A 23,319-nucleotide genomic window follows, 5' to 3' on the forward strand; every position below is an offset into this window, starting at 1 on the left:
AGTTTGCGACACACTTTCCTAGGAAATGTGCCCTTCTCAGCTGTGTAAACTTTATAGCTACAAAATGAGGCAGCCAGAGTCTTCTGGGGGGGAAAAATTAGAAACAGAAAAGGATCAAACTAGAACTTGCTAGATTTTGTCCAGAAGCCGGCTTGCAGTAAGAGTGGCCAACCATGACTGAATGTGAAAGAGGTAGGATGTTATGCCGGGTCATGGACACGGTGCTGCACACTTTTTTGAAAAGACCTTTCTTCTACAGTGAATAAAAATAAGACTAAGCCTTCAAAACAATCTTGGTTGAGGGGCGCCTGGTTGGCTCAGTCGGTTGAGCGTCTGAGTCTTGATTTCAGCTCAGGTCCTGATCTCAGGGTCGTGAGATCGAGCCCCACATTGAGCCCCGAGTTGGGCTCAGTGCAGAGTCTGCTTGGGATTCTCTTCCTCTTCTTCTGCCCCTTCCCCTGCTCATGCACTCTCTCTCTCTTTCTCTCTCTGAATAAAATCTTTTAAAAAAATAAAACCATCTTGGTTTAATGAAGTTTACAATTTTACTTCTCGTCTCAGCATTTACACAATGAATAATGAGGAGTCTTTCTTCCTTCTCCCCGTGTACTGGAAAGGCTCCCGTAAACTCGGAAGATCCATGCAAAGTTTCGTAGACGCCTTTGATGGGAACTCAGTTCATTACATCTTTACTCCCAATCCCTGCCTCCCTCAGACTTGTTCTTCAGGTGTCACAAGGCTGTGTGACTCGACTGTGTGGGAAATTGGCCTCCCACTTCCTGATATTTTTTTTTTCTTAATTTTGTAGAAAAATGAATAAGCCAGGCAACTTGCTTTTCCTCTGTTGGCAAACCACAGCTTTTGTAAGTGAAATTTGATTGGAACACGGCCTCACTCATTCATTTGCATGCAGTCCCTGGCTGCTTTGCCCTCCGGTGGTACAGTTGCATAGTTAAGACAGAGACCATCCAGCCCTGGGAAGCCTAAAACATTTACTACCCGGCCCCTTACCAAAAAATGTTTGCTGTCCCCTGCCCTAGTCTATCCCATCCTTTCGGGTACTTGCTAAGTTACTAATTAAATCATGGTGATGTCGGCAGGCATTTCCTCTCAGGCATCCAGGAACCGGTTAGAACAAAGATGAGGACCCACATGTTAGTCCTTGGAGCCAGGGGGCCTTGGTGTGGAGAGGCCTAGTGTCGCTGGTCTGGAATGTGCATATGATGGCTTCCTCTGGTCATTCTGACCTGGTCCTTCCTTAGATGTCGTCTGTTTGAAAGAAGTCATTAACTCCCTGTCCCTTACCAGGAGGACCTACACTGTTTGCATTATAAGGCATGTGTAAAGTGGGGATGCAAAAGTAGAATCAGGAAAAGGAGCAAAAAGCAGATTTTTATGGACTCCTTCGGTTTGCCTATCTCAGTTGGAGAAGATATTTGGTATCCAGGTGTTTATATGTGACCCTCCACAACATATTCACTTTGGCATTTTAACCAGAGCCTTTGAGGAAAGGTTTGATTGACATAGGTGATTCAGTTAGAATAATAAAAATATGTATTTCTATCCTTACCAATTCCATCACCTTATGGAGGGATGCTTCAGTGGAACTGTAGTAAAATACTTGGTGTTATAGTAACTCAGGAGTTTAAATTTTCTTTCCTCATTTAGCCGGATTCATCTTATGTTACTTTCCTATTACCAGTTACCATCGCTGTTCCTGATGTGACCTCCTGGCATCTGGTTGAGGGGACCACATTCCCAAGGCTCTTGCCAAGGGCTCACTCACAGGGCTGGCATTTTCTTTTTTCTCTCTCTTTAAATTGAGGTATCATTGGGGCGCCTGGGTGGCTCAGTCAGTTAGGCATCTGACTCTTGGTTTCGGCTCTGGGGTCATGATCTCAGGGTTCTGAGATCGAGCCCCACATTGGGCTCCACACAGCGCAGGGTCTGTTTGAGATTCTCTTCCTCTCTCTCTGCTCCTCCCTTGCTCGCTATCTCTAAAATAAATCTTTAAAATAAAAAAATAAATTGAGGTATCATTAACCTGTAACATTAGTTTTTGTTGTACAACATCATGAGTCAATATTTATATTACAAAATGATCCTCAGAATATTCCAGTTAACATCAGTCTGTCACCAAACCTAGATACAAATTTTTATGAGAACTTTCAAGATCCACTCTCCTAGCTACATTCAAATAGGCAATACAATATCATTAACCGTAGTCACCATGCCGTACATGACATGCTCAGGACTTTTTATTTTATAACTTGAAGCTTGTACCTTTTGGCCCCCTTCACCCACTTTGCCCATCTTCCCACCCCTGCCTCATGAAAACACCAGTCTGTTTGCTATATCCATGAGATCACTTTTTGGTTTTTTGGTCGTCTTTTTTAGTTTTTGTAGACTCCACATAGAAGTAAGAGCATATATGATCCTTGTTTTTCTGTCTGATTTATTTTACTAAGCATAATGACCTCGAGGACCATCCATGCTGGTTGAAATGGGAAGATCTCAGTCTTTTCTACGACTCAGTAATATTCCATTGTGTACCTATGCCACATTTTCTTTATCCCTTCATCCATCGATGGAAAATTAGGCTGTTTCCAGGTCTTGGATACTGTAAATAATGCTGCGGTGAACATGGAGGTGTAGATATCTTTTGATAGTGTTTTGTTTTCTTCAGATAAATACCCAGAAGTGGAATTGATGGATCAGATGGTAGTTCTATTCTTAGCTTTTTGAGGAACCTCCATACTGTTTATCACAGCAGCCGCACCACGTTCCCACCAACAGTGCACAAGCGTTCCCTTTCCTCCACATCCTCGCCAGCACTTGTTGTTTCTTGTGTTACTGATTTTCGCCATTCTTACAGGTGTGAGGTGATATCTCATTTGTGGTTTTGATTTGCATTTCCCTGAAGATGAGGGATGTTGAGCATCTCTTCACGTAGCTGTTGGCCCTCTGGATGTCTTCCTTGGAAAAACGTCTGTTCATGTCTTCTGCCCATTTTTTAATTGGATGGTTTCTTGTTTTGCTATTGAGTTGTATGAGCTCTTTATATATTTTGAGTATTAACCCCAGTCAGACGATTTGTAAATATTTTATCTCCCTCAGTAGGTTACATGTTGATTTTGTTGATGGATTCTTTTGCCTTGCAGAGCTTTTTAGTTTGATGTACTCTCACTTGTTTATTTTTTTGTTTCCTTTTTAAAAATTTTACTTGTAGTATAATTAATATATGGTGTTGTATTAGTTTTAGGTGTACAATATAGTGATCTAACAATTAAATACATTACTCAGTGCTCATCACACCAAATGCACTCCTTAATCCCCATCAACTATTTCACCCGTTCCCCCGCCCCCCACCTCTCCCCTGGTAACCATCAGTTCTCTAGAGTTAAGAGTCTGTTTCCTGGTTTGTCTCTTTTTTTTCTTTGCTTTGGTTCTTAAATTCCACATATAAGTGAAATCATATGGTATTTGTCACTCTCTGACTTATTTCACCTAGAGGATTATAACCACTAGATCCATCCATGTTGTTGCAGATGGCAAGATTTCATTCTTTTTTATGGCTGAATAATATTCCTGTGTGTGTGTGTGTGATCTATCTACCACATCTTCATTTTCCATTCAGGTATTGATGGACACTTGGTTTGCTTCCAGAGTTTGGCCATCATATATAATGCTCCAGTAAACACGGGGGTGCATATATCCTTTTGAATTAGTGTTTTCATATTCCTTGGGTAAATACCCAGTAGTGGAATTACTGGATAGTATGCTAATTCTATTTTTAATTTTTTGAGAAAATACTGTTTTCCCCAGTGGCTGCACCAGTTTGCATCACCACCAACAGTGCAAAAGGGTTCCTTTTTCTCCACATCCTCGCCAAAACTTTCTCTTTTTTGTGTGTTTTTGATTTTAGCCGTTCTCACAGGTATAAGGTGATAGCTCATTGTGGGTTTTAATCTGCATTTCCCAAATGAGTGATGTTGAGCATCTTTTCATGTGTCTCTTGGCCATCTGTCTTGGAAAAATTTCTGTTCATCTCTTCTGCCCATTTTTTAATTGGATTATTTGTTTTTTTTGGTGTTGAGTTCTATAAGTTCTTTACATATTTTGGCTACTAATCCTGGCTATTTGGCTATGTCATTTGCAAATGACATTCTGTAGGTTGCCTTTTAGTTTTGTTGATGGTTTCCTTTGCTGTGCAGAGGAAGCTTTTTAGTCTGGTGTAGTCCCAATAGTTTATTTTCGCTTTTGTTTCCCTTGCCTCGGGACACCTACCTAGAAAGATGGTGTTATGGCCAGTCTTAGAGAAATTACTTCCTGTGTTCTCTTCTAGGATTTTTATGGTTTCAGGTCTCACATGTAGGTCTTTAATCCATTTTGTGTTTATTTTTGTGTATGGCATAAGAAAGTGGTCCAGTTTCATTCTTTTGCATGTAGCTGTCCAGGTTTCCCAACGCCACTTGTTGAAGAGACTGTTTTCCCATCGCATGGTCTTGCCTCCTTTGTCAAAGATTGACCATATAATTGTGGGTTTATTTCTGGGCTCTCTCTCCTGTTCCACTGATTTATGCATCTGTTTTTGTGCCGGTACCATACTGTTTAGATTACTATAGCTTTTTAGTATATCTTGAAATCTGAGACTGTGATACCTCCAGTTTTGTTCTTCCTTTTCAAGATTGCTTTGGCTATTTGGGGGTCTTTTTGTGGTTCCATAGAAATTTTAGGATTGTTCTGGTTCTGTGAAAAATGGTGTTGGTATTTTGATAGAAATTGCACTAAATATGTAGATTGCTTTGGGTAGTATAGACATTTTAACAATATTCTCCCAGTCTGTGAGCAAGGAATATTTTTGCATTTCTTTGTGTCATCTTTAATTTCTTTCATCAGTGTTCTATAGTTTTCAGAATACACATCTTTCACCTCCTTGGTTAAGTTGATTCCTAGGTATTTTACTGTTTTGATGAAATTATAAATGGGACTGTATTTTAATTTCTCTGTCTGCTACTTTATTATTAGTGTATACAAATACAGTGGATTTCTGTACTGATTTTTTATCCTGTGATCTTACGGAATTCATTTATTAGTTCTAGTAGATCTTTGGTGGAGTCTTTAGGGTTTTCTATATATAGTGTCATGTCATCTGTAAAGGGTGAAAAAAAATTTTCCTTACCAATTTGGATGCCTTTTATTTCCTTTCGTTTCCTGATTGCTGTGGCTAGGACTTCCAGTACTATGTCTAGTGAAAGTGGTGATAGTGGACATACTTCTCTTGTTCCTGACCTTAGAGGAAAAGCTCTCAGTTTTTCACCATTGAGTATGATGTTAGCTGTGGGGTTTTCATACATGGACTTTATTATGTTGAGGTATGTTCCCTGTAAACCTACTTTGTGGAGGGTTTTTTTTTTTTATCATGAATTGATATTGCACTTTGTCAAATGCTTTTTCTTCATCTGTGGAGATAATCATATGGTTTTAATCCTTTCTCTTATTGATGTGATGTATCACATCGATTTGTGAGTATTGAACCATCCTTGCATCCCAGGAGTAAATCTCACTTTATCATGGTGAGTGATTTTTTTAATGTACCCTTGGATTTGGTTTGCTAATATTTTGTTGAGAATTTTTGCATCCATGTTCATCAGAGATACTGGCCCATAGTTCTCTTTTTTTGTGGTCTTTATCTGGTTTAGTATCAGGGTCATACCGGCCTAATAGAATGAATTCGGAAGCTTTCCCACCGCTTTTATTTTTTGGAGTATTTTTAGAAGAATAGGTATTAACTTTTCTTTAAATGTGTGGTAGGATTCACCTATGACCCCATCTGGTCCTGGACTTTTGTTTGTTGGGGATTTTTTGATTATTGATTCAATTTTATTGCTGGTAATCAGTCTATGTTAATGTTATATTTCTTCTTGATTCACTTTTGGGAGGTTACATGTTTCTAGGAATTTCTCCTTTTCTTCTAGGTTGTCCAATTTGTTCGCATATAGTTTTTCATAATATTCTCTTAATGATTGTTTTTCTGCAGTGTTAGTTATTTCTCCTCCATTATTTTTGCTTTTGAGTCCTCTCTCCTCTTTTTATTTTTTTTATTTTTGATTAGTCTGGCTAAAGGTTTATAAATTTTGTTGATCTTTTCAAAGAATCAGCTCCTGGTTTCATTGATCTGTTCTATTGAGGTTTTGTTGTTTTTTTTGTTTGTTTGTTTGTTTAGGTTGTATTTCATTTATTTCTGCTCTAATATTTATTATTTCCTTCTTTCTACTGGGTTTTGGGCTTGGTTTTGTTTTTTTTCTGGCTCTTTTAGGTGTAAGGTGAGGTTGTTTGAGATTTTTCTTGCTTCTTGAAGTAGGCCTTACTGCTGTATATATCCCTCTTAGAACAGCTTTTGCTGCCTCCCAAAGACACTGGACATTGGTGTTTTCATTTTCATATGTCACCCATTATTTTGTGATTTCCTCATTGATTTCTTCCTTGACCCATACATTGTTTAGTAGCATGTCATTTAACCTCCATGTATTTGTTTCTTTCCAGACTTTTTTCTTTTAGTTGATTTTAAGTTTCATAACGTTTTAGTCAGAACAGATGTACAGTATGACCTCAATCTTTCTGACTTTGTGAGACTTTGTTCTGTGGCCTAACATGTGATCTATTCTAGAGGAATGTTCCATGTGCATTTGAAAAGAATGTGTGTTCTGCTGTTTTTGGATAGAATGTTCTGAATTTATCTGTTGATGTATCTGGTCCAGTGTGTCATCGAAAGCTGCCGTTTCCTTATTGATTTTTCTGGTTGAGTTAGCCATTGATGTAATGGGGTGTGAAAGCCCCCTACCATTGTTGCATTCCTATCGATTACTTCCTTTATGTTTGTTATTAGCTGCTTTATGTATCTGGGTGCTCCCACATTGGATGCATAAATATTTACAATTACTGTATCTTCTTGTTGGATTGTCCCCTTGATAATTATTCAGTGTCCTTCTTTGTCTCTCATCACAGTGTTTTAATGTCTGTTTTGTTTGATATAAGTATTGCTACCGTGGCTTTCTTTTCACTTCCATTTGCACGATAAATTTTTTCCATCCCTTCACTTTCAATCTGCATGTGTCTTTAGGTCTGAAATGAGTCTCTGGTAGGCAGAATATAGATGGGTCTTGTTTTTTTATCCGTTCTTACACCCTATGTCTTGATTGGAGTGGTTAGTCCATTCACATTCAAAGTTATTTTTGATAGGTATGTGCTTATTGCCATCTTGTTACTTGTTTTATGGCTGTTTTTTGTCATTCTTCCCTGTTCCTTTCTTCATTTGCTCTCTTCTCTCACGATAAGTTGGCTTTCTTTAGTGATGTCCTTGGGTTCCTTTCTCTATTTTTTTTGCATATGTATTACTGTTTTTTTTTATTTGTGGTTACCACTGGGTTTAATATATAACATCTGTGCATATTAAGTTGATGCTTGCTTAAGTTTAAATCCATTCGAAAAGCCCTAAATTTTTACTCTTCTCCACCCCTACCCCCAGTTTAAGGTATGGGGTGTCAAAATTTACATCCTTTTATTTTGTGAGTCCCTTGACTGATTTTTATAGATATACTTAATTTTACTACTTTTGTGCTTACTACTTTTCTTATTCCTGCTTATGGTCTTTCCTTTTCACTCAAAGACTCCTCTGTAACGTTTCTTGTAAGACTGGTTTAGTGGTGATGAATTCCTTTAACTTCTGTTTGTCCAGGAACCTCTTGATCTCTCCTTCTATTCTGAATGATAGCCTCGCTGGATAGAGAGTTCTTGGTTGTAGGTTTTTCCCTTTCAGCACTTTGAATTTGTCATGCCACTTCCTTCTGGCCTGCAAGGTATCGGCTGAAAAATCAGCTGATAGCCTTATAGGGTTTCCCTTGTATGTAATGGTTTTCTCTTCTTTTTAAAAAATTCTCTATCACTGCTTTTTGCCATTTTAATGACTGTGTTTCTTGGTGCGGACTTTTTTGGGTTGATCTTGTTGGAGGCTTTCTGTGCCTCCTGGATCTGGATTTCTGTTTCCTTCTCCAGACTCAGGAAGTTTTCAGCTATTATTTCTTCAAATAAATTTTCTGCCCCCTTTTCTTCTTCTGGAATCCCTATAATGCAAATGTTATTAGGCTTGATGGTGTCACTGAGTTCCCTTAATCTAGTCTCATTTTTTATTCTTTTCTCTCTACTATTCAGCTTGATTGCTTTTCATTACCCTGTCCTCCAGGTTGCTGATCTGTTCTTCTGCTTCCTCTAGTCTATTCCATCTAGTGTATTAATTTCAGTTGAGTTCTTCATCTCTGAATCTTTGTTTTCCTTCTCTTTGTTGAGGGTCTCACTGAGGTCCTCCACTCTTCTCAAGTCCAGTGAGTATCTTTATGACCATTACTTAAAATTCTCTATCAGATATATTACTTGTCTCCATTTATTTTAGTGCTCTTGCTGTGATTTTTTTTTCCCGTTCGTTCAATTGAGACATATTCTTCTGTCTCTTCGTTTTGTCTAACTTTCTGTGTCTATGTGTTAAGAAAGTCAGATACATCTCCGGCTCTTCCTGTGGTGCCCTTCAGTGCAATGTACCCTGTTCACCAGAACCTGTTTGCCTGTTTTGGGCAGGGTTTGGTCCCTGTGTTGTCAGCGGGCCAGTCTGGGGCCCCCTTGGCCTTGAGTTTGGTCAGACCAGACATTTGCCAGAAGTGCAGTAGCACCAAACTGCAGGATACTTTCCATGTGTTGGACCCTCAGAAGCTTTCATTGGTGGGTGGAGCCTGCAGTCAGACCAGATGTCTGCTCCCAGACCACTGCTGGGGCCAAAGTCGAACTGGTGTGTGTGGTTTTCTTCCCCTCTCCCCAGGGCAGGAGACACCTTGGGGGTGGTGCTGGCCCCTGTCGGGGTTGCTTGCACATTGCTGCACTTGGGGCACCACTATGGATGGACTCCTGCCAAGGGTGTGTTGGAGGAGAATGTGGGGGGGGGGTGGCGCACGGTGCCAGCAAGCTGCCAGGGCCCACTGTTAGCCAGATAGGTGAAGAGTGTTGGTGCTGTGCTGGCCCTGCAGGCATCCGTGTATCTAGGTTGGAGGGGTTGAGAAGGAAATGGGGCCCTCTGGGGTGCCTGGGTGGCTCAGTCGTTAAGCGTCTGCCTTCGGCTTAGGTCATGATCCCAGGGTCCTGGGATCGAGCCCCATATCAGGCTCCCTGCTCCACGGGAAGCCTGCTTCTCCCTCTCCCACTCCCCCTGCTTGTGTTCCCTCTCTCACTGTGTCTCTCTCTGTCAAATAAATAAATAAAAATCTTTAAAAAAATAAATTAAAAAAAAGGAAATGGGGCCCTCCAGCTCTTCTGTTCTTAGAGAAATCTCTCAACGATCCCTGATTCTCCAGCACATGCTCTGAGATGAGTAAACAAATCTTTTCCCCCTATGCCCCAGGCATTTTTCAAACTGCTGCTTCTGTGCTGTATCTCAGCAGGGCTTTCTGTTGTGCTGCCTCTTTAAGGGCAGGGACTCGGTTTCCTGTAGCCTTCAGGCTCTCCTGCATCTGAGCCCACTGATTTTTAAAATTCCCTGTGTTGCACCCCACTGTAAGAATTCATGAAGTTAGGCCCCTATGGTTTTCAAAGCCAGATATTTTGGGGATTTGTCTTTCCAGTGCTGTTCCCCCGGGCTGGAGTGCCTGGGGTAGGGGTCATATTTGTTTTCCTAGTGTCTATTTCATCTATTTCCACTCTGATCTTATTTCCTTTCTTCTAACTAGCCCCTCTCCATGCCCACGGTGCCCCTCCCTCCCACAGACAGTCCGGCAGGTCAGTCTGTCTCCTGATTGCATCTCTACCCTTCCTGTCCTCTTCGATGTGGCTTCTTTCTTACATTGAGCTGTGGAGAGTCTGTTCTGCCAGTCTCTGGGTCATTTTTTGGGTTGTTTTCATGGATATGGGTGTTATCATCTAGGTGTATCCATAGGGTGAGGTGAGTCTAGGATCCCCCTAATCTGCCATCTTCCCCAGAACTGTTGCCTTTCTTTTGATGTCAAATCCAAACTATTATCACCAAGACCTATCTCAAGGAACTTACTGCCTATTTTTTTTTTCTAGAAGTTTTATGGTTTCGGGTCTTATATTTTTAAGTCTTTAATCCATTTCATTTTATTTTTGTTTTTTTTTTTTTAAAGATTTTATTTATTTATTTGAGAGAGAGAATGAGAGATAGAGAGCACGAGAGGGAAGAGGGTCAGAGGGAGAAGCAGACTCCCTGCTGAGCAGGGAGCCCGATGTGGGACTCGATCCCAGGACTCCAGGATCATGACCTGAGCCGAAGGCAGTCGCTTAACCAACTGAGCCACCCAGGCGCCCCATTTCATTTTATTTTTGTATCTGGTGTAAGATAGTAGTCCAGTTTTCCCAAGATCATTTATTGAAGAGATTGCCCTTTCCCCACCATACTCTTGGCTCCGTTGTCATAAATTTGACCATATATGTATGAGTTTATCTCTGGGCTCTGTAGTCTGTTCCATTGATCTATGTGTTTTTATGCCAATACCATACTGTTTTGTGTACTATAGCTTTGTAGTATAATTTAAAATCAGGAAGCATGATACCTCCAGCTTTATTCTCAAAATTGCTTTAGGTTTTGTAATTCTGTACAAATTTTAGCATTGTTTGATCTATTTCTATGAAAAATGTCTTTGGAATTTTGATAGGGACTTCATTGAATCTGTAGATTGCTTTGGATAGTATGGACATGTTATCAATATTCTTCCAGTTCACAAAGATGGACTAACTTTCCATTTGTTTGGGTGTCTTTTTCAGTTTCTTTCATCAATGTCTTATGGTTTTCAGTGTGTAAGTTTTCACTTCCTTGGTTAAACTCATTCCTAATTATCTTAGTCTTTTTGACGCACTTGTAAGTGGGATGGTTTTCTTAATTTCTCTTTCTCATAGCTTGTTATTCGTGTATAAAAAGGCAAAAGAGGGGTGCCTGGGTGACTCAGTCGTTAAGTGTCTGCCTTCGGCTCAGGTCATGGTCCCAGGGTCCTGGGATCGAGCCCCGCATCAGGCTCCCTGCTCAGTGGGGAGCCTGCTTCTCCTTCTCTCACTCCCCCTGCTTGTATTCCCTCTCTTGCTGTCTCTCTCTGTCAAATAAATAAATAAAATCTTTAAAAAAAATAAAAATAAAAAATAAAAAGGCAAAAGATTTTTGTATGTTGATTTTGTGTCCTGTAACTTCACTGAGTTTGTTTATTCTAACAGTATTTTGGTGGAGTCCTTAGGGTTTTCCATATATAATATGTCTCTACAAATAATAAGTTTTACTTCCTTTCTAATTTGGGTGGCTTTTATTTCTTCTTCTTGTCTAATTGCTCTGGGTAGGACTTCCAGTACTATGTTTAATGAAAGTAGTGAGAATGGGCATCCTTGTCTTGTTCCTGATCTTAGAGGAAAAACGCTCAGCTTTTCACCATTGAGTATGATATTTGCTGTGGGCTTGTCATATATGGCTTTTATTATTTGGAGGTTTGTTTCCTCTGTACCCACTTTGTTGAGAGTTTTTATCATAAATATATGTTGAATTTTGTCAAAAGCTTTTTCTGCATCTATTGAGATGATCATGTAATTTTTATCCTTCATTTTGTTAACATGTTATATCACATTGATTAGCAGATGTGGAATCATCTTTGCATCCTGGAATAAATCCCACTTATTGGTGGTGTATGATTCTTTTAATGTATTCTTGAAATAGGCTTGCTAATGTTGAGGATTTTTGAATCTGTGTTCATCAGGGATATTAGCCTGTAATTTTCTTTTCTTATGGTATCCTTATCTGGTTTTGGTATAAGGGAAATTCTAGCCTCATAAAATAAGTTTAGAAGTGTTCCCTCTTTTTTTTTTTTTTTTTGGTAAGAGTTTGAGAAGGATTTGTAATTTTCTTTGAATGTTTGGGAGAATTGACCAGTGAAGCTGTGAAGTCCTGGTCTTCTGTTTGTTGAGAGGTTTTTGATTACCAGTTCAGTATCCTTACTAGTAAGTAATTGGTCTGTTCAGATTTTCTGTTTCTTCATGATTCAATCTTAGAAGGTTATATGTTTCTAGGAATTTATCCACTTCCAGGTTGTCAAATTTCTTGTTGTGTAATTGTTCATGGTAGTCAGTCATTATCCTTTGTATTTCTGGGCTATCAGTTGTAATATCTCCTCTTACATTTCTCATTTTGACTCCTCTTTTTTTCCTTGTGACTCTAGCTACAGGTTTGTCAATTTTATCTCATCAAGGAAGCAACTCCATTCATTGATCTTTTCTAGTGTCTATCTGTCATCTATTTCCACTCTGATCTAATTTCCTTTCTTCTAACTTCAGGCTTTTTCTTCTTCTAGATCCTTGACATGTGAAGTTAGGTTGTTTTACAGAGATTTTTCTTGCTTCTTGAGATAGGCATTTATCACTATGGACTTCTCTCATAGGACTGCTTTTGCTGCATCACGTAATTTTTGGTATGTTGTATTTCCATTTTCATTTGTCTCAGGATATTTTTTGTGATTTATCTTTTGATTAGTTGACCCATTGTTTGTTCAATAGCATGTTTAATCTTCATATATTAATGGATTTTCCAGTTTTCTTGTAATCGATTTCTGATTTCATACCTCTGTGGTCAGAAAAGATATTTGATATGATTTCAGTCTTCTTAAATATATTAAAACTTGTTTTATGGCCTAACATGTGATCTATCCTGGAGAATGTTCCATGTGCCCTTGAGAAGAATGTATTCTGTTGCTTTTGTATGGAATGTTCTATATATCTGTGAAATCCATCTGATCTAACCTGTTGTTTAAGGCCAATGTCTCTTTATTAATTTTCTGTCTGGATGATCTATGCATTTTCATAAGTGGGGGTATTAAAGTGCCCCCTCGTACTGCTATCGATTTCTCTCTTTAGGTCTGTGAACAGAACACAAGTATTGTATCTTATTGTTGGATTGATCCCTTTATCATTACATCACACCCTTCTTTGTCTCTTATTAGAGTGTTTGTTTTAAGGTATTTTATCTGATATAAGTGTACTTACCACGGCTTACTTTTGGTTACCATTTGCATGGAATATCTTTTCTCAACCCTTCACTGTCAGTTTGTGTGTATCCTTACATCTGAAGTGAGTCTCTTGTAGGAAGCATATACATAAGTCTTGTGTTTTGTTTTGTTTTTTATCCATTCAGCTACTTGATGTCCTCTGATGGGAGAATTTAATACATTTTTAAAGTCATTATTGGCAGATACGTACTTGTCATTTTCTTAATTTCTGGCTGTTTTGTACTACCCGTGTTCCTTTCTTCATCTCTCGCTCTTTCATTTGTGGTTTGAGGACTTTAGTATTATGCTTAGATTTCTTTCTCATTATATTTTATTTCTACTGTAGGTTTTTGCTTTGTGGTTACCATGAGGCTTACACATAACAACTTATATTTATAACCATCTATTTGAAGTTGATTAGAACTTAACTTTGAATGCATTCTAAAGCCCTGCATTTGTATTCTCTCCCCTTACATTTTGTTTTTAATGTCATAATGCACATCTTTTATCTTCTGTATCCCTTAATATATTTTTAGTACTCTTGTCTTTAAACCTTCATACTAGCTTTATGTGATCAGTCCACTAATTTTACTATATATTTACCTTTACCAGTGAGTCTTTTGTAGTTTTCTGTTATGAATTACCGCCCTTTCATTTCACCTTAAAGAAGTCCCTTTAACAGTTTTTGTAAGGCTGGTTTAGTGGTGATGAACTCCTTTAACTTTTGCTCATCTGTAAAAATCTTTCTCTCTTTCAATTCTGCATGATAACTTTTACTGGGTAGTCTTCTTGGTTGGGAGTTTTTTTTTTGTTTTTTGTTTTTTTTTCTTTCAGCACTTTGAATGTCTTGTGCCACTCTCTCTGGCCTGGAAAGTTTCTGCTGAAAAATCTGAAGGGGGCTTATGGGAGCTCCCTTGCACTTAACGAAATATTTCTTTTTTAACATTTTATTTATTTATTTGACAGAGAGAGAGAGACATCGAGAGAGGGAACACAAGCAGGGGCAGAGGGAGAGGGAGAAGCAGGCTTCCTGCCGAGCAGGGAGCCCGATGCGGGGATCGATCCCAGGACCCTGGGATCATGACCTGAGCCGAAGGCAGACGCTTAACGACTGAGCCACCCAGGCGCCCCCGAAATATTTCTTTTGCTGCTTTAAGATTCTCTCCTTGACTTTAACATTTGAAATTTTACTTATGCTCTGTCTCGATATGTGGGTCTCTTTGGGTTTCTCTTATTTGCTCTCTCTGTTCTTCCTGGATCTAGATGGATGCCTGTTTCCTTCCTCAGATTATAGACCATTTTAGGCTTTACTTCATCAAACAAGTTTTCTCCTTTCTCTCTCTTCTTCTGGGTCCCCTACAAGGTGAATGTTACTCCAACTGATGTTGTCCCACAAGTCATTAAGCTATCTTTACTGTTTAGATTCTTTTTTTCCTTTTTATTGCTGTGATTGTGTTCCACTGCCCCGTGTTCAAGTTCACTGATCCTTCTGCTTCATCTAGTCTGTTATTGAACCACTCATATATTTTTTTTTATCTGTGGGTTGAAGTTCTTACTGTGTTTATTCATTCTTCTCCTCAAGTTCAGTGAGCATCTTTATGACCATTACTTTGAACTGCTTATATCACGTAAATTACATATTTCCATCATTTCATTGAATTTTTTTATAGAATTGACTTACCAGTTATTAAGAATCTACTATATGTCATTGCCACACTTCCTTTTCTCTGGGACTTTTCTCCCCAGGTATATTTAGATATAATTGACCTACATAGTTGTATGAGTTTAAGGTGTACAGCATAATGGCTTGACTTTGACCATTTCACAATATATGTAAGTTGAGCTAGCATCCATCAGCTCATGTATGTATATACAATAAAAATGGAAAGGAAAAAGAAAAAATTTTTTCCTTGTGATGTGAACTCTCAGGTTGTACTCCTTTGACAACTTCCACGTATATCATACAGCACTGCCAACTATACTCATCGTGCTGCACATGATATCCCTAGTAGGTATGTATTTTGTAACCGGAAGTTTCTACCTTTTGACCACCTTTCTCCAGTACCCCCCCCCCCCAACCCCCCCCCCCGGAACACCAAAACCAAAAATAGCTTTTTTTTTGAGTTTGGGGTTTTTTTTTTTTTTTTGCATGTCACATATAACTGAGATCATACATTATTTGTCTTTTTATAAATTTAATTTAATTTTATTATGTTATTTAGTCCCCATACAGTACATCGTTAGTTTTCAATGTAGTGTTCCATGATTCATTGTTTTTGTATAACACCCAGTGCTCCATGTAATACGTGCCCTCCTTAATACCCATCACCGGACTAACCCATCCCCACTCCCCCTCCCCTCTAAACCCTCAGTTTGTTTCTCAGAGTCCATCGTCTCTCATGGTTCGTCTCACCCTCCCTTTCCCCCCCCCTTCATTTTTCTCTTCCTTCTCCTAATGTCCTCCATGCTATTCCTTAGGTTCTACAAATAAGTGAAACCATATGATAATTGACTTTCTCTGCTTCACTTATTTCACTTAGCATAATCTCCTCCAGTCCCATCCATGTTGATGTAAAACTTGGGTATTCATCCTTTCTGATGGCTGAGTAATATTCCACTGTATATATGGACCACATCTTCTTTATCCATTCGTCTGTTGAAGGGCATCTCAGCTCTTTCCACAGTTTGGCTATTGCGGACGTTGCTGCTATGAACATTGGGGTGCGTATGGCCCTTCTTTTCACTACATCTGTGTCTTTGGGGTAAATACCCAGGAGTGCAATTGCTGGGTCATAGGGTAGCTCTATTTTTAATTTTTTGAGGCATCTCCACACAGTTTTCCACACAGTTTTCCAAAGTGGCTGTACCAAGTTGAATTCCCACCAGCGGTGTAAGAGGGTTGCCCTTTCTCTACAACCTCTCCAACATCGGTTATTTCTTGACTTCTCAGTTTTTCCCATTCTAACTGGTGTAAGGTGGTATCTCAAGGTGGTTTTGATAATTTGCCTCATGGCTAATGATGATGAACATTTTTTCATGTGTCTGTTAGCCATTTCTATGTCTTCTTTTGAAAAGTGTCTATTCATGTCTTCTGCCCATTTTTTGACTCATTTCTTTTATGGGTGTTGAGTTTGGTAAGTTCTTTATAGATCTTGGATATCAGCCCTTTGTCTGGAGTGTCCTTTGTAAATATCTTCTCCCATTCTGTGGGTTGCCTCCTTGTTTTGACTGTTTCCTTTGCTGTGAGGAAGCTTTTTATCTTGATGAAGTCCCAAAAGTTCATTTTTGCTTTTATTTCACTAGCCTTTGGAGATGTATCTTGAAAGAAGTTGCTGTGGCCTATGTCAAAGAGGTTACTGCCTGTGTTCTCCTCTAGGATTTTGATGGATTCCTGTCTCACGTTGAGGTCTTTCATCCATTTAGAGTTTATCTTTGTGTATGGTGTTAGAGAATGGTTGAGTTTCATTCGTCTATATATAGCTGTCCAATTTTCCCAGCACCATTTATTGAAGAGACTGTCTTTTTTCCATTGCATAATTTTTACTGCTTTGTCAAAGAGTATTTGACCATAGAGTTGAGGGTCCATATCTGGACTCTGCATTCTGTTCTGTTGGTCTATATGTCTGTTTTTGTGCCAGTACCATGCTGTCTTGTTGATCATGGCTTTGTAATATAGCTTGAAATCAGGCAGCAGGATGTCCCCAGCTTTGTTTTTCTTTTTCAACATTTGTTTGGCGATTCGGGGTCTTTTCTGACTCAATACAAATTTTAGGATTGTTTGTTCCAGCACTTAGAAAAATGTCATTGGAATTTTGATCGGGATGGCGTTGAAGGTATAGATTGCTCTGGGCAGCATAGGTATTTTAACAATGTTTATTCTTCCGATCCATGAGCATGGAATGTTTTTCCATCTTGTTGTGTCGTCTTCAATTTCTTTCATGAGTGTTCTGTAGCTCCTAGAATATAGATCGTTTACCTCTTTGGTTAGGTTTATCCTGAGGTATCTTATGGTTTTTGGTGCTATTGTAAATGGAATCGATTCTCTAATTTCTCTTTCTATAGTTGCATTGTTAGTGTATAAGAAAGCAACTGATTTCTGTGCATTGATTTTGTATCCTGCCACATTACTGAATTGCTGTATGAGTTCTAGTAATTTGGGGGTTTTGGATTTTGGATTCCAAAATTTTGGATTTTCCACATAAAGTATCTTGTCATCTGCGAAGAGAGAGAGTTTGACTTCTTCTTTGCCAATTTGAATACCTTTTATTTCTTTTTGTTGTCTGATTGCTGTTGCTAGGACTTCTAGTACTATGTTGAACAATAGTGGTGAGTGGGCATCCTTGTCGTGTTCCTGATCTTAAGGGAAAGGCTCTCAGCTTCTGCCCATTGAGGATGATATTCACTGTGGGTTTTTCATAGATGGATTTTATGAACGTGAGAAATGTTCCCTCTATCCCTATACTCTGAAGGGTTTTAATCAGGAAACGGTGCTGTATTTTGTCAAATGCTTTTTCTGCATCAATTGAGAGGACCATATGGTTCTTCTCTCTCTTCTTATTAGTGTGTTCTATCATATTAATTGATATGCGAATGTTGAACCACCCTTGCATCCTGGGGATAAATCCCACTTGGTCGTGGTGGATGATCCTTTTAATGTATTGTTGGATCCTATTAGCTAGGATTTTGTTGAGGATTTTGGAATCCATATTCATCAGGGATATCAGTCTGAAATTCTCCTTTTTGATGGGGTCTTTGCCTGGTTTGGGGATTAAGGTAATGCTGGCCTCATAGAATGAGTATGGAAACTTTCCTTCTGTTTCTATTTTTTGAAACAGCTTCAGGAGAATAGGTATTATTTCTTCTTTGAGTGGTTGGTAGAATTCCCCAGGGAATCCATCAGGCCCTGGACTCTTGTTTTTTGGGAGGTTTTTGATCACTGCTTCAATCTCGTTACTGGTTATTGGCCTATTCAGGTTGTCAATTTCTTCCTGTTTCAGTCTTGGCAGTTTATAGGTTTCCAGGAAGGCATCCATTTCTTCCAGGTTGCTCAATTTATTGGCATATAGTTGTTGATAATAATTTCTAATAATTGTTTCTATTTCCTTGGTGTTAGTCGTGATCTCTCCCCTTTCATTCATCATTTTATTAATTTGGGTCCTTTCTCGTTTCTTTTGGATAAGTCTGGCCAGTGGTTTATTGATCTTATTAATTCTTTTGAAGAACAGCTTCTAGTTTCATTGATCTGATCTACTGTGTTTCTGGTTTCTAATTCATTGATCTCTGTTCTAATCTTAATTATTTCTCTTCTAATGCGTGGCTTGGGCATTGTTTGTTGCTTTTTCTCCAGTTCTTTAAGGTGTAAAGTTAGTCGGTGAATTTGGGATTTTTCTATTTCTTGAGTGAGGCTTGGATGGCTATGTATTTCCCCCTTAGGACTGCCTTTGCAGTATCCCATAGGTTTTGGACCAATGTGTTTTCATTCTCATTGGTTTCCATGAATTGTTTAAGTTCTTCTTTGATTTCCTGGTGGACCCAAACATTCTTGAGCAGAATGGTCTTTAGCTTCCAAGTGTTTGAATTTTTTCCAATTTTTTTCTTGTGATTGAGTTCCAGTTTTAATGCATTATGGCCTGAGAATATGGAGGGAATAATCTCATTCTTTTCGTATCGGTTGAGACCTGATTTGTGATGCAATATGTGGTCTATTCTGGAGAAAGTTCCATGTGCACTCGAGAAGAATGAGTATTCTGTTGTTTTAGGATGGAATGTTCTGTATATATCTATGAGGTCCATCTCGTCCAGTGTGTCATTCAAAGCTCTTGTTTCTTTGTTGATTTTCTGTTTAGATGATCTGTCTGTTGCTGAGAGTGGAGTATTGAGGTCTCCTACAATTAACGTATTGTTATCAATATGACTGTTCAGTTTGGTTAACAGTTGGCTTATGTAGATGGCTGCTCCTATGTTGGGGGCATAGATATTTACAATTGTTAGATCTTCTTGTTGGATAGACCCTTTAAGAATGATACAGTGTCCTTCTGTGTATCTGACTACAGTCTTTAGCTTAAAATCTAAATTGTCTGATATAAGAATTGCTACCCCAGCTTTCTTTTGAGGTCTGCTGGCATGGAAGATGGATCTCCATCCCTTCACTTTCAGTCTGGATGTATCTTTAGGTTCAACATGAGTCTCTTGTAGACAGCATATGGATGGGTCCTGTCTTTTTATCCAATCTGCAACCCTGTGCTGTTTTATGGGAGCATTTAAGCCATTCACGTTGAGTGATTATTGAAAGATATGAATTTATTGTCATCATGTTGCCTGTGAAGTCCTTGTTTCTATAGATTGTCTCTGTAAATTTCTGTTCTATATCTCTCTTGGGGTCTTTCTCGTTTTATAGAACCCCCTTTAATATTTCTTTTAGTGCTGGCTTAGTGGTCACATATTCTTTGAGTTTCTGCCGGTCTTGGAAGCTCTGCATCTCTCCATCCATTCTAAATGGCAGCCTTGCCAGATAAAGTGTTCTTGGCTGCATGTTCTTCTCATTTAGTACCCTGAGTAGGTCTTGCAAGGCCTTTCTTGCTTGCCAGGTTTCTTTGGATAGGTCTGATATTATTCTGATGTTCCTCCCTCTCTACGTAAGGAATCTCTTCCCCCTAACTGCCCTTAAGATGGTTTCCTTGATTCTATGATTTGCGAGTTTTACCATGACATACTGTGGCGTTGTTCTGTTTTCCTTGATCTTGGGAGGGGTCCTCTCTGCCTCTAAGACACAAATGTGTGTTTCATTCCCCAGATTAGGGATGGCATCACTTATTTCTTTAATTCTGTTTTCATGGATTTTGAATTGTTTCTCCCAGGCCACCTCTTTTTTCTTCTTTTATATCAGTTGGTCTTCTAGATCACTAATTTGTTTTTCTGCCTCGTTTACCCTAGCTGTTAGAGTATCTAGATTAGATTGGATCTCATTGATAGCATTTTTAAATTCTGCCAGTTCAGCCTTCACTTCTGCCCTTAGAGACTCCATGTTGCCACTAATCGATTTCTCCATTCTAGCTATCGTCTTCATAACTGTTACCCTGAAGTCCATTTCCGACATCTTGGTTATATATGTATCCATTTGTAAATCTGTGGCAGAAGTCACAGTCTCTGAGTCTTTCCTATTTTGTGGGTTTCTCTTCCTAGTCATTCTGTTGAGGGGTGGTTGAGGGAATGTACAGAGTCCAAATTGACCACAACCTAAGCAAGATGCACCTGTTTTGTAGGGACCTTAGGGTTGTCTGGCCTCTTGTTCTTCCAGCCTGTCTTCTGGGGGAGGGGCCTGCTGTGCTGTTACTCAGACAACCCTGTTTGGACAGAGTTTCCCTGCCCCCTGTGGGGGAGGATGGGCTCAGTGAGAACCGGTGTTTTTTTTTTTTTTTTTTGAGGCTTTTGTTCTCTGGCAGCTTTCCGAGTCTCTTCTGAGAGTCAGAGCAGAAGAGACCGTTTCCAACCCTCTGCCTCAGAGCAGAGAGATTGCAGTCTGTTCCACAGTGAGCTCTCTAAGCCACACTATCTCCGTTTCTTTCTGTGCCACCAAAACTGCATTGTCCTGGGTTGTGCACCCCTCAGCTTGTAGGTCCAGGCACTTCTCTGCCCTTTGTGCCTCCAAAACCGCCAGCCACCCTCAGTTCACACGTGCGGCCCCGCCACTCCAGGTTTCAGTCTGGGGGGCTGCCCTAAAGTCATTTCCCCACCGCTACCGTTCTGCAAGTCTGTGTCCCATCCCCAGCATGGGAGGCTTTGCCCACTGGCGGTACAGGATCCCAAAGGCTCCCTCCCCCTTCTGTTTATCGTCCGATATGTGCCCGTGGAATCATGGCTCCCTGCTTCATACCTCGAAACCCACCACCTGCGATATTTTGTTTGTAGAGATCCAGATATATCTTCTTACATCTCAGGCTGATTTCATGGGTGTTCAGAGTGGTCTTGTATATATCCAGCTCAATTCAGGGGACCAGTTGGAATAGGGTCCCCTATTCCTCCGGCATCTTTTTTGCACCTCCCCCAAAATTTTTCTGTCTTTTTCTAACTTATTTCACTTAGAATAGTACCCTCAAAGTCCATTCGTGGTGTTGCAAATGGCAAGGTTTTATTCTCTTTTGGCTGAGTAATATTTCATGGTTCACATCACATTTTCTTTATCCATTCATCCATCAGTGGACACTGAAGTTGTTTCTATATCTTAGCTCTTGTAAATAATTCTGCAATGAACACTCTTCAAGTTAGTGTTTTTGTTTTCTTTGGATAAATATCCAGAAGTGGAATTACTGTATCATATGGAGGTTCTATTTTCAATGTGGGGGGTATCCTCCATACTACTTTCCATAATGACTTCACCAATTTCCATTCCCACCAGCTGTGCACGAGAGTTCCCTTTTCTCCACATCCTTACCAGGATTTGGTATTGTTATTTTGCTGATGACATTCTAACAGGAGTGAGGATATCTCTTTATGGTTTTCATTTGCATTTCCCTGATGAGTAGTGATGTTGAGCATCTTTTCATGGACCTGTTGACTTTTTGTGTATCTTCTTTAGAGACATTTCTATTCTGATATTTCTCATTTTTTTAATTTTGTTAGTCACCATCCATTACATCATTAGTTTTTGATGTAGTGTTCCGTGATTCATTGTTTGTGCATAACACCCAGTGCTCCATGCAGAACGTGCCCTCTTTAATGCGCATCACCAGGCTAACCCATCCCCCCACCCCCCTCCCCTCTAGAACCCTCAGTTTGTTTCTCAGAGTCCACAGTCTCTCATGGTTCGTCTCCCCCTCCGATTTCCCCCCTTCATTCTTCCCCTCCTGCTATCTTCTTCTTTTTTAACATAATGTATTATTTGTTTCAGAGGTACAGGTCTGTGATTCAACAGTCTTACACAATTCACAGTGCTCACCATAGCACATACCCTCCCCAGTGTCTATCACCCAGCCACCCCATCCCTCCCACCCCCCACCACTCCAGCAACCCTCAGTTTCTTTCCTGAGATTAAGAATTCCTCATATCAGTGAGATCATACGATACATGTCTCTCTCTGATTGACTTATTTTGCTCAGCATCATACCCTCCAGTTCCATCCACATTATTGCAAATGGCAAGATTTCATTCCTTTTGATGGCTGCATAATATTCCATTGTAGATATATACCACCTCTTCTTTATCCATTCATCTGTCAATTGGACATCTTGGCTCTTTCCATAGTTTGGCTACTGTGGACATTGCTGCTATAAACATCAGGGTGCACATGCCCCTTTGGATCCCTACATTTGTATCTTTGGGGTAAATACCCAGTAGTGTAATTGCTGGGTCGTAGGGTAGCTCTATTTTCAACTTTTTGAGGAACCTCCATACTGGTTTCCAGACTGGCTGCACCAGCTTGCGTTCCCACCAACAGTGTTAGGAGGGTTCCCCTTTCTCCGCATCCCTGCCAACATCTGTCGTTTCCTGACTTGTTAATTGTAGCTATTCTGACTGGTGTGAGGTGGTATCTCATTGAGATTTTGATTTGGATTTCCCTGATGCTGAGCGCTGTTGAGCACTTTTTCATGTGTCTGTTGGCTATTTGGATGTTTTCTTTGGAAAGATGTCTGTTCATGTCTTCTGCCCATTTCTTGATTGGATATTTCTCATTTTTAATTAGATTATTTGTGGGGGTTTTTCTTTTTGTTTTTGTCTTTGCTATTGAGTTGTAAGAGGTTTTTTTAAATATATTTGGGATTGTAAACCCTTACTAGATATATGGCTTACAAATATTTTTCTCAGAAAACAAATAGTTTTCTTTCCTGGTAGTATCCTTTTCTGGCTGTGGTTTCCAGTAATGGTGGCCTCATAAAATGAGTTTGGAAGTATTCTCTCCTTTTCAGTTTTTTGGAAGAATTTGAGAAGGATTGGTCTTCTTTAAATATTTGGTAAAACTCACCAGTGAAGCCATCTTGTCCTGGGCATTTTTTTGTTAGGTTTTTGATTACTGATTCAGTCTTCTTACTAGTAATTAGACTATTCACATTTTAAAAAAGATTTTATTTGAGAGAGAGAGAGAGAGAGAGACAGAAAGCATGAGCGGAGTGAGGGGCAGAGGGAGAAGCAGGCTCTCTGCTGAGCAGGGTGCCCGACATGGGCCTCAATCCCGGGACTCCAGGATCATGACCTGAGCCGAAGGTGGACGCTTAACCGAATGAGCCACCCAGGCGCCCCAGACTATTCACAT

At 39.6% G+C, this 23,319-nt stretch overlaps 1 protein-coding gene across 2 annotated transcripts in view; it reads left to right on the forward strand.

The window, feature by feature from the left end:
• SRPX (sushi repeat containing protein X-linked) overlaps nucleotides 1-23,319 on the forward strand; it is a 118,829-nt gene that overhangs the window by 72,505 nt on the left and 23,005 nt on the right. The window lies entirely within an intron of this gene.

This window comes from Callorhinus ursinus, unplaced genomic scaffold, assembly GCF_003265705.2.
Source record: "Callorhinus ursinus isolate GAN/ISIS: 27379988/994484 unplaced genomic scaffold, GSC_fseal_2.0 scaffold16, whole genome shotgun sequence".
Taxonomy (NCBI): domain Eukaryota; kingdom Metazoa; phylum Chordata; class Mammalia; order Carnivora; family Otariidae; genus Callorhinus; species Callorhinus ursinus.